Here is an 11,367-nt window from a genome sequence, read left to right on the forward strand (position 1 = left end):
AGATCTTAACTAGTTTGTGCTGAATGGAGGAATGACTTTTAATTATTCAATACGTTGTCTTAAAATATGTAAAGACAACTGTATCCATTTGCAGGCTGATTTTGCTGCTGTGTCTAAGCATCCCAATGAGCTGAAAAGGTGATAGATTTGGAATTGATGAATCCTTCATCTTAAATTATGTTCTAAAAAAGCAGGTACATTTTTTCAAGACACACTTCCTATTTATTTAGCATGTGTCCTACATAGGCGCCGATTTATGTTTTTCTCCGTGGGTGCTCAAGGGCGCACGCCATTTAAAAAATAAAAAAAATAGACTAGGCTATTCAAAAAATATTGCATTTCAGAACCTTAGGCTAATGGACAGCGGCCGATACAAACAAACACAACAGCGTCAAAAATACAAACAGGATTGGAGATGAAAAGTTTAACTGACACGTAACCGCTAATGCGTTCAGCTTCTTGGGAAATTAATGTTTTGTAAATATTGATTAAAAAACTATTGCGAAAGGACAGCGTTTCCATTAACCGATTGTTGCGACTAAAATAATGAGTTTCTGGGAATGTCTACCTCATTTATGTTTCAAGGTTTCTTTTGATAGTGGCATGGCTTTTCTTTGAGGTTTCGAATCCATTACTCATATAGGCTAAAAAATATTTTTTTTATTTTATGTATTTAACAAAGAACTCGTATTCTGTCCAGAAGTAGGCTACTTTTGTGTCCATTAGTTTTTCCTCTTTTAACCCGTATATAGGCCTATACTTGAGCAGAAAAATGTTCCCATTTAAACCCTGTTACGAACTTTAAGGAGTCTAGGGAATGTACCGTAACATTTACATATTAACGTACTGCTGGGTATGAAATGAGGTGGAAGAACATGACAGACAAAACTTTGAAAGAGAAAAAATACTGGACGTTTATTCACAAAAAGCCAAAGCCACTAGATCCAGTAAAATAACAATAATAATGTGCGCTATGTACAAGGTGAAAATGTAAACAAACAAACAATAAAATGGGAAAAGAACGAAAGCGGCGCCAAAGGAAAGAACAAAATATAAGAAAACAATCCTTAATCTAAACCTAATCTAACCAAAGCAAAATGTAGAAAATAAACCGAAATCTTCAGTGCAGTTTTTTTTATAACAAATCTGTCCATTTTAGTCTGATTAATGATTAGTAATTACGGAAAGCAGTAAATGATTACATACTCGCACGGCACTGTATAGTGGGGGATGGGACGTTTTCAGAAACGCTGTGATTGGTGGATAGGATATGGAACATGCATGCGACTGGTTATGTCACTGTCACTGACAACAACATAACCAATCACAGTGTGGCAGACGCTTCATAGCGCCAACTGCAATGTTTAATTTTAAATAAATGTAGCCTACTGGCAGTCTGGCACTGGCACACGTGGGTGCTCATTTTCCGTGGGTACTCGGTATTTTCCGTGGGTGCTCGAGCCCCGGAGCACCCACGGTATCGGCGCCTATGGTGTCCTATCCAGTGATGCTTGAAACTCTCTAGGATTAGTGACGGCATCCACTTCTTGTGTTATGACAGCATTCCTATTACTTAAAGAGCTCCAGCTCTAACTCCCTGGAATTATACCTTTGGGTTTGACTCATAATCTCTTCATACTCGTGGCACTAAACCTGTGTTTTAATCCAAGCTCCATATTTCGCATTCGTTCATTCAACGTGGTGTAGGATTTAAACATAATTGTCTATTCCTGTTACAGAGTCTAATTTAAGGATGTTATATCGTAAATCGCCAGCGAGAACAGAGAAACGTGTCAGTGAATTTTTATGTTGACATTCATTACAATGATCAATGGGGAGCAATCCATTATGGTTACTATCTATCTATTATTATACAGACTCGTGTCTTTCTCCTGCTGTCTGCACACACTGTACAGCTCTCATAAGCTCATAAATGACCTATAAGCTATACACATAAAACACTAAATGGCCATATTTCCTTATTAATTTTGAACTCATCCATTTTTAAAGTAACCTTTACTATACTGATTAATGGTGGGCAGGAATTCTAGATATACAGAATAATAGAACAGACAATGACACACACGGATGGACAGATGGATGGAACAAACAAATGATGAATGGATGGAGGGAGGGACAGAAATAATGACTAACTAAGGATAGATGGGTGGATAAATTAATAATGATCTAATATAAATATATAGACAGACAGACAGATGGACAGAAAGAACAAAAGACAGAAAGAAAGACAGGTTGATTGAGAAAAAATTAATAGAGACAGAAAAAATGACAGACAAATTGATGGATAGACAGACACAAATAGAATGTTTTGTGTAAATTGTCCAGTGGCACTCAGTAACTGAGTTCTGTCCATAGGAAATGTTATTTCTATGAATGAGTGTCCAGACGCCCATGCACTCCACACATCATGAGTCATTGACTGAAACTTGGTGTTCTCAGAGTCAGTGGGTGCCGCCAACTGTGCACTGTTAGATCACTGAACTGTGAGACATAACCCGAGTCGACTCTTACAGACATGTACACCAAAACACACGCTAATATCAATGCTGCAGGTGAAGAGGTAAATTTAAATATCATTTGTTCATGATTAATCTTACGACTTTGCAGTTTTATCCTCCTTCTTTGAAAAATAAACAATGACACAAGAGTTTTTTTTTATTATTAAAATAAAACAGTAAATTACATCAGTGTTGTATATCTTTACTTCTCAGCCATTGGTGCATTGATTTACATTACAGATCAGAACTTTCCATTCTCTTCAAATTCTTAAATTTATCTTTAGTCTCATCTAAACTAAAAAAAAGCAGGTTATTCTGGGGCTTGAAACTGTATTTAGCAAATATCTGCAATATGCACTAAAGTGAGACTGCTCACCATCTGGCTCATAATTATTGGCTATTTAACAGCAGGCAAAACATCTGTGGTCAGAGTCTGATGTCCATTACGGGAAGCCAAGGCTCTGCTGTTGGCTTGAGCATTGAAAGGCTTGAAATATGAGAATAAGGATCATCGAGGGGGAGGTAGACTGATGCCCGCATGGTCGGGCTAAAGCTGCTTGATACCGTCGGCTAGGCACAGGTCCCATCTCAATTTGGTGAGCAGTGGAGATAAGCCTGCCAGTGCTGTGTGCTAAACCGATCTATCCATCCTGGTGTCAATAGAGCGATTAGAAGCCCAGCGTGAGAGTGCAAGCTGGAGGGTTACAGGCATATCTTGCCTAAATAGTAAAATTTGGTATGGTAGCAAGGTGCAACAAACCCTCCTCCAATATAAGACGGCATAAGAATTACAGCTGCCTCTATATAGAATAGTTCACTCAAAAATGATAATTTGCTGAAAATGTATATACCCTCAGGCGATCCAAAAAGTTTGTTTCTTCATTGGAACATCTTTCTTTCTTTCTTTCTTTCTTTTTCTTTCTTTCTTTCTTTCTTTCTTTCTTTCTCTCTCAAAACTGGCTGGGAAGTTTCAGAGAATGTTTGAGCTGCAGTAAAGATAGTTTGGGGGGGTTGCTTATTGTGGACTTGGCCTCCTGCAGTCTCTATGGAAACCCCCGTCTGCTTCTGCAGTCTCTGTAAGAATTTAATCGGTATACCTGCGTTCCCACGGTGACCAGACAGCAGATAAAGCTGGTGTCAGTCACAGCTGTTCTTTGAGAATGCATCTTTTATTGCCGGAGAACATTTGTGATTTAATTGCTTGTGAGTAACACTTCGCATTACAACACCATCCAGCTGAACTGCAGTGAATAGACCAGTGATTAATATGAGCACAATATCTGTACTGTGGAGTAAAGTGGTGAATTTTTCCTCATCTCTGGTCTATTGGACAGAGCAGTATGACCTAGCAAGGCCCTAATTTGATGATCCATAGCAACTGAATGAATACGTACTGATGAAAGCCAAAATGTAAATTAAGAACTGGATAATTTTGCTGTTGTTGTTTTTACTTATATTTTAAGAAAAATGATGGATATAGAGACAGACAGAGATAGAGACATCACACATATTTAAGTAGTCTAGATCTCCTCAGTCACATGTTTCCACCTTGTGATCAAAATGTGAACTGCAGTTGAAAGTGTGCAATATGCAGCCTCATCTAATCTCAGTTTGTCCCTGCTGTTCCCTAAAAAATGTTATATTCATTAAGACAAATTTGGTACAAGATTTAGGTTTTGGGGTTTAACCGTATCCATTACCACAATATTATTTAAATAACACAAAACAATAATACAACATTCAAAGTGTGATAAATTATATTTTTGAGAGACGGGCAGCTAGATGGTTTAGGCTGTTTGAACAGCTTGAAATCGGCATCACAGCATATAATCAAACCTATGACAGTAACTGGCTACCAATAGCTGCTCGCATAAAATTCAAGGTATTGATGTTTGCCTACAAAACTACCACTGGCTCTGCACCCATTTACCTAAATTTATTACTTCAGACTTATGTGCCCTCTAGAAGCTAGCATTCTGCAAGTGAACGTCGCTTGATTGTGCCATCCCAAAGAAGCACAAAGCACTTTTACAATTAAATGTAATAGACTTTTAAATTAAATGTTCCCTCCTGGAATGACCTGCACTCAATCTGATCAGCTGAGTCCTTAGCCATCTTCAAGAATCGGCTTAAAACCCATCTCTTCCATCTTTACTTGACCCTCTAACTTTAGCACTCACTATTCTAATTCTGTTCCTAAAAATCCTTTCTAATCTTTTTGTATTCCATTTTCCTTTCATTTATTATACAATTATATATAAAAAAAAGATCTCTAACACTAGATTGCTCTATTCTTTTTCTATTCTATATGTTTTCTTTTTATTATACTATTTAAAAGCCCTTGCTACGTGTATTGCATTTAAGCTAACTGAGACTTGTTATAGCACTTATATTTTGTTATAGCTATATTTCATTAGTCTTTTGTTGTTTTGGTTGCTTCCATTGTCCTCATTTGTAAGTCGCTTTGGATAAAAGCATCTGCTAAATGACTAAATGTAAATGTAAATAAATGAAACTTGTTACCACCAACTTCTGCATTTATTGGAAGTTTAATTATAAAATTTAGATGAGAGCTAAATGAAGCAAGTTGTTTTTTAGTAAGGAAAAACATATTTTTATTGATGGTAGGGTTTTGGACAGTTTACCTGAGCATCTAACTCCAGCATCTCTAGTATGATCACAATAAGACTTATATCATCCTGCTGATGCACAGTCCTTCAGGGTGGATTCTGAACCAACACACCTGACATGACTCCTCCAGATTGGTCTTGAACTTGTCCAAAGTGTGCCCTTAGAAAGAGGATCTAAATGTTCTCAGTCCAGCTCTTTACACACCACTTCAGCATCAGCCAAATCCCATTGTCTTTTTCTGTTCTGCACCCCTGAATCTTTCTCTCCTCTATTTATTTTGAGACTGTGTCTGTGACAGTAATGTTGATGGATGAGCGATTCTCATGTTCCACAGTCCTTTATACTCACTTGATAATAAAAAAAAAACTAAATTTTAACTAAATTAAATGGCTAAACAAAAGTAAGAATGTTTCCTACCATTATTTTAAGCAAATCATTTTAGAAATGAATCAAAAAACTTTTGATTATTTATGACGTTTATTAAAGTTTGAAGTTTTTTCTGCTTAATTTTGAGTTAATAAAAAAACTTTAGAAATCACAACAGAGATTAATTAAATTGTAAAGCTAATCTCTTACATCTCATTTATTTGTCAGGAATAATAATAGTAAAAAAGAAAATAAAAAAGAAAAGTGACGGGGTCGGGGGTGGTCACTGAGTAATATAGCACCTGCCTCATCATTCTACTCCTCCCCTACATCATCATAGTCTGCAAAAGAATAAAAGATATTATATAAAATTCATTAATGTGATTGCATTAGTATTTCAAACAGAGTTAATTTTATTAAAAAAAAAAATCTACCGTACACATACATAGGGTACATAAAGTCATGTTGAAAAGTTAGGACACCCTATTGAATTTCATGGTTTTCTGTATCAGGGCCATGCCCTCTTGGGACTTGGGCCCCCCTTCGAGCTGATTTGCGGTCCTTATAATTTAAAATGGACCTCATCCTTGCCTTGGTGTCAATTAAGCAAGTGGGTGACTTGCAAATGCTGTCAATCTGTGCCTCATGTATTGAGTTTTTATGACTGTAAAGTCATACTAAAACCATGACATGGTTATGTTTCTAAAGTGCTCTCAACTTCGTTTAGAGCTCAGGTGATCTCACTATTGGTGCTCCCCATTATAGATGGTGAACAGGGTCCGAACATGCTCTGACCAGTTTGCTTTGGAGGATGCCATAAAGGACTGCTGGCCACAAAGCAGTGACTTTCTCGCTGGATCGTCGATGCGACAGCCTTGGCTTATGCCTCAGAAGGCTTGCAATGCCCTATAGGTGTGAGGGCCCATTCCATAAGAGGGATGGCCTCCTCCTGGGCATGATCCAGTAGAATTTCTATTGGTGAGATCTGTGTGACTGCTGGCTGGTCATTGCCATCCACATTTGCTAGATTTTATAACTTAGACATCCTTGTTTTACAGGTGCGAGTTTTGTCAGTTTAATATTCCACTCTTCCCCCTTGGGCGAAGTTGGTTATATTAGTGCTTCTCAGCTACTAGCTTGGACCGCAATGTGCTCAGGTTCTTAGTGGTCCTTATAAGTGCTCAGAGATTGGGCTCATAGAGCAGGATCTCCTGTATCTGCTCTTAGCACGGCGTGACTGGATGCGTTCCCTATGCACAACACAAAGTGAATGTTTGAAAGGGAATGCTCTGTTTACTGACATAACCTTGGTTCCCTGAGATTCCCTGCATTGTGTCACTTGCCGTGCTAAAAGCTGCACACTAATAGATGACTGTCGCTTCAGTCAAACCGAGGAATCCGAGGTTATGTCAGTAACCATGCATTATCTTTTCCTTGGCAGGTCTTAACATTTGGAAAATAAAACCTCATATGAATAACAACATGACATATTGCACCTTGTCATTATTTATTTAACAAAAATAAAGTCAAAATTGAAAAGTCATTTGTGACAAAGTTAGGACACCCTTACGGTTAAACTTATGAATTATAAGGTTAAGTAGCAGTCAAGCACTGCTAATCAAATGCCTTTCACTAACTGATCATCAGTAAGTGTGGTCACTTCTATAAAAGCAGAAGTTTTGGCAGTTTGCAGGACTGGAGTCTTCAGGCGTGTTTTAACACAATGCCAAAGAGAAGAAGAAATTGTTGTGGCCATCAATCTGGGAAGAGTAAAATAGCCATTTCTAAACAATTTGAAGTCCACCATTCTATACTGAGGAAGATTATTCACTAGTGGAAGATATACAAAACAGACACCAATCCTCCTAGAAAATTCCCCCCAAGATCAGAGTAATGGCAGACAACCCAAAAACTTAACCAAAGACTCTAAACAGGCCTCGGTTAACATTTTAAAAGATAAAGTTTGTGTCAGTACAATTAGAAAAATATGGGACAAGTATGGCTTGTTTGGAAGGCTTGCAAAAAGAAAGCCTCTTATATCTAAAAAAAAAAAAAAAAAAAAAAAAAAAAAAAAAAAAAAAAAAAAACATGGATACACATGTTTTTAGGTTTGCAAATTTACATCTAAACAAACAGTAAGACTTCTAGAACGATGTCCTTTGAAGACATGATCAGACATGATCAGACATGATCAAAGTGGAAAAGTCTGGCCATAATGCACAGCTCCACATTTGGTGAAAACCCAAAGAGCATATTAGCACAAACACCTTATACCAAAAGTCACAAATGCTGATGGAGGGCTGATGATTTGGGGCTTGTTTTGTAGCCACAGGACATTGGCACATCACAGTCACTGAGTTTACTATGAATTCCTCTGTATACAAAAGTATTCTAGAGTCAAACGTGAAACCATCCAACAGCAGAAGTTGGGCCAAAATTGGGTCATACAACAGGACACTGATCCCAAATACACCAGCAGATCTACAACATAATGGCTAATCAAGGTACTGCAATAGTCCAGTCAAAGTACAGAAGTCCTCATGACTGAAATGCTGTGGTGAAAGCTGTGCATAAACAAATGCCCACACACTTCAATGAAGTGTAGCAAAGTTGTAAAGAGTGAGCCAAAATTCCTCCAGAGCAATGTGAGTGACTGAAAAGTCATACAGAAAATTATTACTTCAAATTATTGTAGCCAAAAGTGGACAACCCCCATCCACACAATGTGATTTTTAAGGGGGCCTCAAATAAATATGCTGTTCAGAGGGGCACACAAACCATAGTGGCACCCCTGCATACATACATATGCAGTGGTGTGGACAACTAAATCCAAAGCATTATATTTAATGGGTAGTGTAGGAATCACAAAAAAAAAAAAAAAAAAAAAAAAACAATTTACCTAACATGTTTTGCTCATTTTCATTGCTGTTTATCAAATCATCATCATACTCCTCCTGATCTCCCTCTGATACACCTGTATTAAGAAAATCTCATTGTAATGTATAACACAGCTTGTCATTGATCTCTTTCTACTCATGACTGTCTGAGACCATTGCGTAAAACTGATAAAGCCATGATTCATTAATAGTAGAAATGTCTGTTCAATATATCATAGAAAACAATACATGATTAAAAAATTAAGTTATGTGTGACTCTCTGTATTAGAACTCTCTAATACAGATGACATCATCGTAATACTCTGATATGTCCACTACACATACAAAAAAAGATTATAAGCTCTTAACTATAAAATCACGCTGATAAAATAACATTTTATTTTTATTCAAACTGGCCTTCACCTTAAAGAAATAGTGTGTAAAAATGCATAAGCAAATTTATGTACAAATGAACATACCTTTTTTAATACCAAGGTTCTGTCCACTAGTAATGGCATCATCATAAAGGCCCTCTGGTGTGTCATCTAGAAATTTACCATAAAACCAATGTCACCATGCCCAGAACAAACTTCAGTTTATAATAATACATAGACTGTAGAATTACAGAGAAGGAATTACAAGTATAGAAGAAAATCAGCACCTGCATCATGATCTGAATTTAGTCCATTAACGATGACTTCTTCATAGAATCCTGGTTTCATTTTATTCACACAATAAATAAATGAACACACATGTACTGTAAATTACATTGAATAAACCATTTAAATTGGTCTACCAAGTTGATAAAACACCTCTGTAACCTGAGAGAAGCTCATCAACATCTTCATGCCCAAAATGCAGTTCTTCAGAGATGAGACTCCCTGTTAAAGAAGAGCAGAGCAGTCACAAACATGTTTATCATTACAGACTGAATACTCCTTTCCTTTGAGTCAAAAAGCACTATGATAGGGAAAGCAAGTCAAAAATATGACCTGAAAAAGGATCTCATAGCTTTTCTTCCTCTTTTGGTAATTTGTCATCTTTGCAGAAATCCAATTGTAAGCAATTACTGTGTTAAGATCACCTTATCTCTAAATACATGAAAAAGCTGACTTTTAATAAACTGCACTGCAAGGGTAATTAGTAATGTGCTAGCAGTCGAACTGTACTTTTTATGAGTGTGATAAACCTCAACAAAAAGCACAGCAAACTGTTATGAGTCTGGTTCTCCCCTCTGTCTCTCCTTTCCTTTTCCTCCCTCTGCTGGTCATTACCTCACTCTTTCCCTTTCCCTCTTCAGCTGTTTCTCATTTGTAGCCTTTTCGTTGATCCGTTCCACCTGTTCCCTCCCTAACTCGCTTGCTATTTAATGTCCTCTGTTTTCTTGCCAGTTGTCGGATTATTTCATCGGAGTATGATGCTGGTGGCTTTCTACAAACCCTGCTGTATCCGTCTTGTCTTGTCACAGTCCTGTCTACAGTCAGGTTCAGGTCAGCTACACCTTATCACTGCCTATTAACCTCTCTTCTACTGTGTCCAGTCCTCCCGCGGTCGAGGATCTACCTGAGCAGCGCTCAGAGCATAGCGGCCGCCCAATACGTGGGGACGAGAGGTCAAGGCTCTGCTAGCCGGTCTCCCCGTTAACCTGCTGCATTCCAGCCGTTCACTAAATCAAGAGAGAGCCACTGACCCATTCATCGAGGACCCTCTACGGAGACCGTCCCGTGATCTATCCTTTGTTCTTAGCTATTTGCCGTTTCTGTTATTAGTGACCTTTTCCCTGCATAACCTGCAGCAACCTGTGTTCCCGTTTACAGAGACTTGTGTCGTCGCTCTCTCAATAAACTCTTTCATTGCACTTGGATCCTATCTCTTCGTTATTACAGAATAATCTGACCAACATGGATCCAGCTAAGGAAAGAACCATTCACACGGCTGTCGAACTGCAAGGAGCGATGTTAGGAAGACATGATGAGGAACTTACCGCTACTCGTCGTGTGGTCGAGACGCTGGCCGCTCAGCTATCTGATTTATCCACCCAGGTTCAGTTGCTCCGGAGAGCTTCTCCGCCCTCTCCTGGGACGCCTGATACACCGGAGCCGCGTGTGAATAACCCCCCGTGCTATAGTGGAGAGCCCACTCAGTGTCGTCCGTTTCTCACGCAGTGTGAGGTGGTTTTCTCTCTCCAACCAGCCACCTATGCCCATGAGCGAGCCCGGGTTGCCTATGTCATCTCCCTTCTGACTGGGCGTGCACGCAATTGGGGAGCAGCGGCGTGGGAGGCGAGGGCGGAATATATCATGCGCTTCGATACTTTCAAGGGAGAGATGTTGCGGGTATTCGACCGTTCGGCCCATGGTGAAGAGGCCTCCCGCCAGCTTTCCTCACTCCGTCAGGGAGGACGATCCGTGGTGGATTACTCAATAGAGTTCTGTACTCTTGCGACCACCTGCGGGTGGAACGAAACAGCCCTCACGGCTCGCTTTCTGGAGGGACTGAGCGCTCAGGTCAAGGATGAGGTCATTGCCCGCGAGCTACCTACGAGTCTCGACCAACTCATTGATCTCGCTATCCGGGTGGAGAAGAGGTTTGATCAACGTCGCCGCGTCAGAGGCGCTGACTCCACCTCCCGTTCTACGGCTGCAGCGAGTTCTCCTCCCCGCTCTACTCCGGTTCCAGAGCTGATGCAGCTGGGCGGTCGAACGGCGCCTTATCCATCGACTTTGCCTGTACTGCGGATCGGCCAGTCACTTTGTTTTGAACTGCCCCGTAAAAGCCAACGCTTGCCAGTAGAAGAGGGGGTACTGGCGAGCGCAACTTCCTTGATCTCCTCGTCCACGTCCTGCACATCCATTCCTATAACCTTGAGCTGGGCTGGTACCACCGTTTCATGCAAGGCTTTAATAGACTCTGGAGCTGAGGAGAATTTCCTCGACGAAGCTTGGGCACGTAGACAAGGTATTCCGTTGAGGAGC

General features: G+C 39.5%; 1 long non-coding RNA gene across 1 annotated transcript; it reads right to left on the reverse strand.

The window, feature by feature from the left end:
* Positions 1-8,809: 8,809 nt before the first annotated feature.
* LOC132106259 (uncharacterized) lies at positions 8,810-9,288 on the reverse strand. Its single transcript, XR_009424090.1, has 3 exons — positions 9,205-9,288; positions 9,054-9,104; positions 8,810-8,937 (listed from the first exon to the last, which is right to left on the reverse strand). It is a non-coding gene; the product is annotated as an uncharacterized LOC132106259 (long non-coding RNA).
* Positions 9,289-11,367: the final 2,079 nt, after the last annotated feature.

This window comes from Carassius carassius, chromosome 26 (genome assembly GCF_963082965.1).
Source record: "Carassius carassius chromosome 26, fCarCar2.1, whole genome shotgun sequence".
NCBI lineage: Eukaryota > Metazoa > Chordata > Actinopteri > Cypriniformes > Cyprinidae > Carassius > Carassius carassius.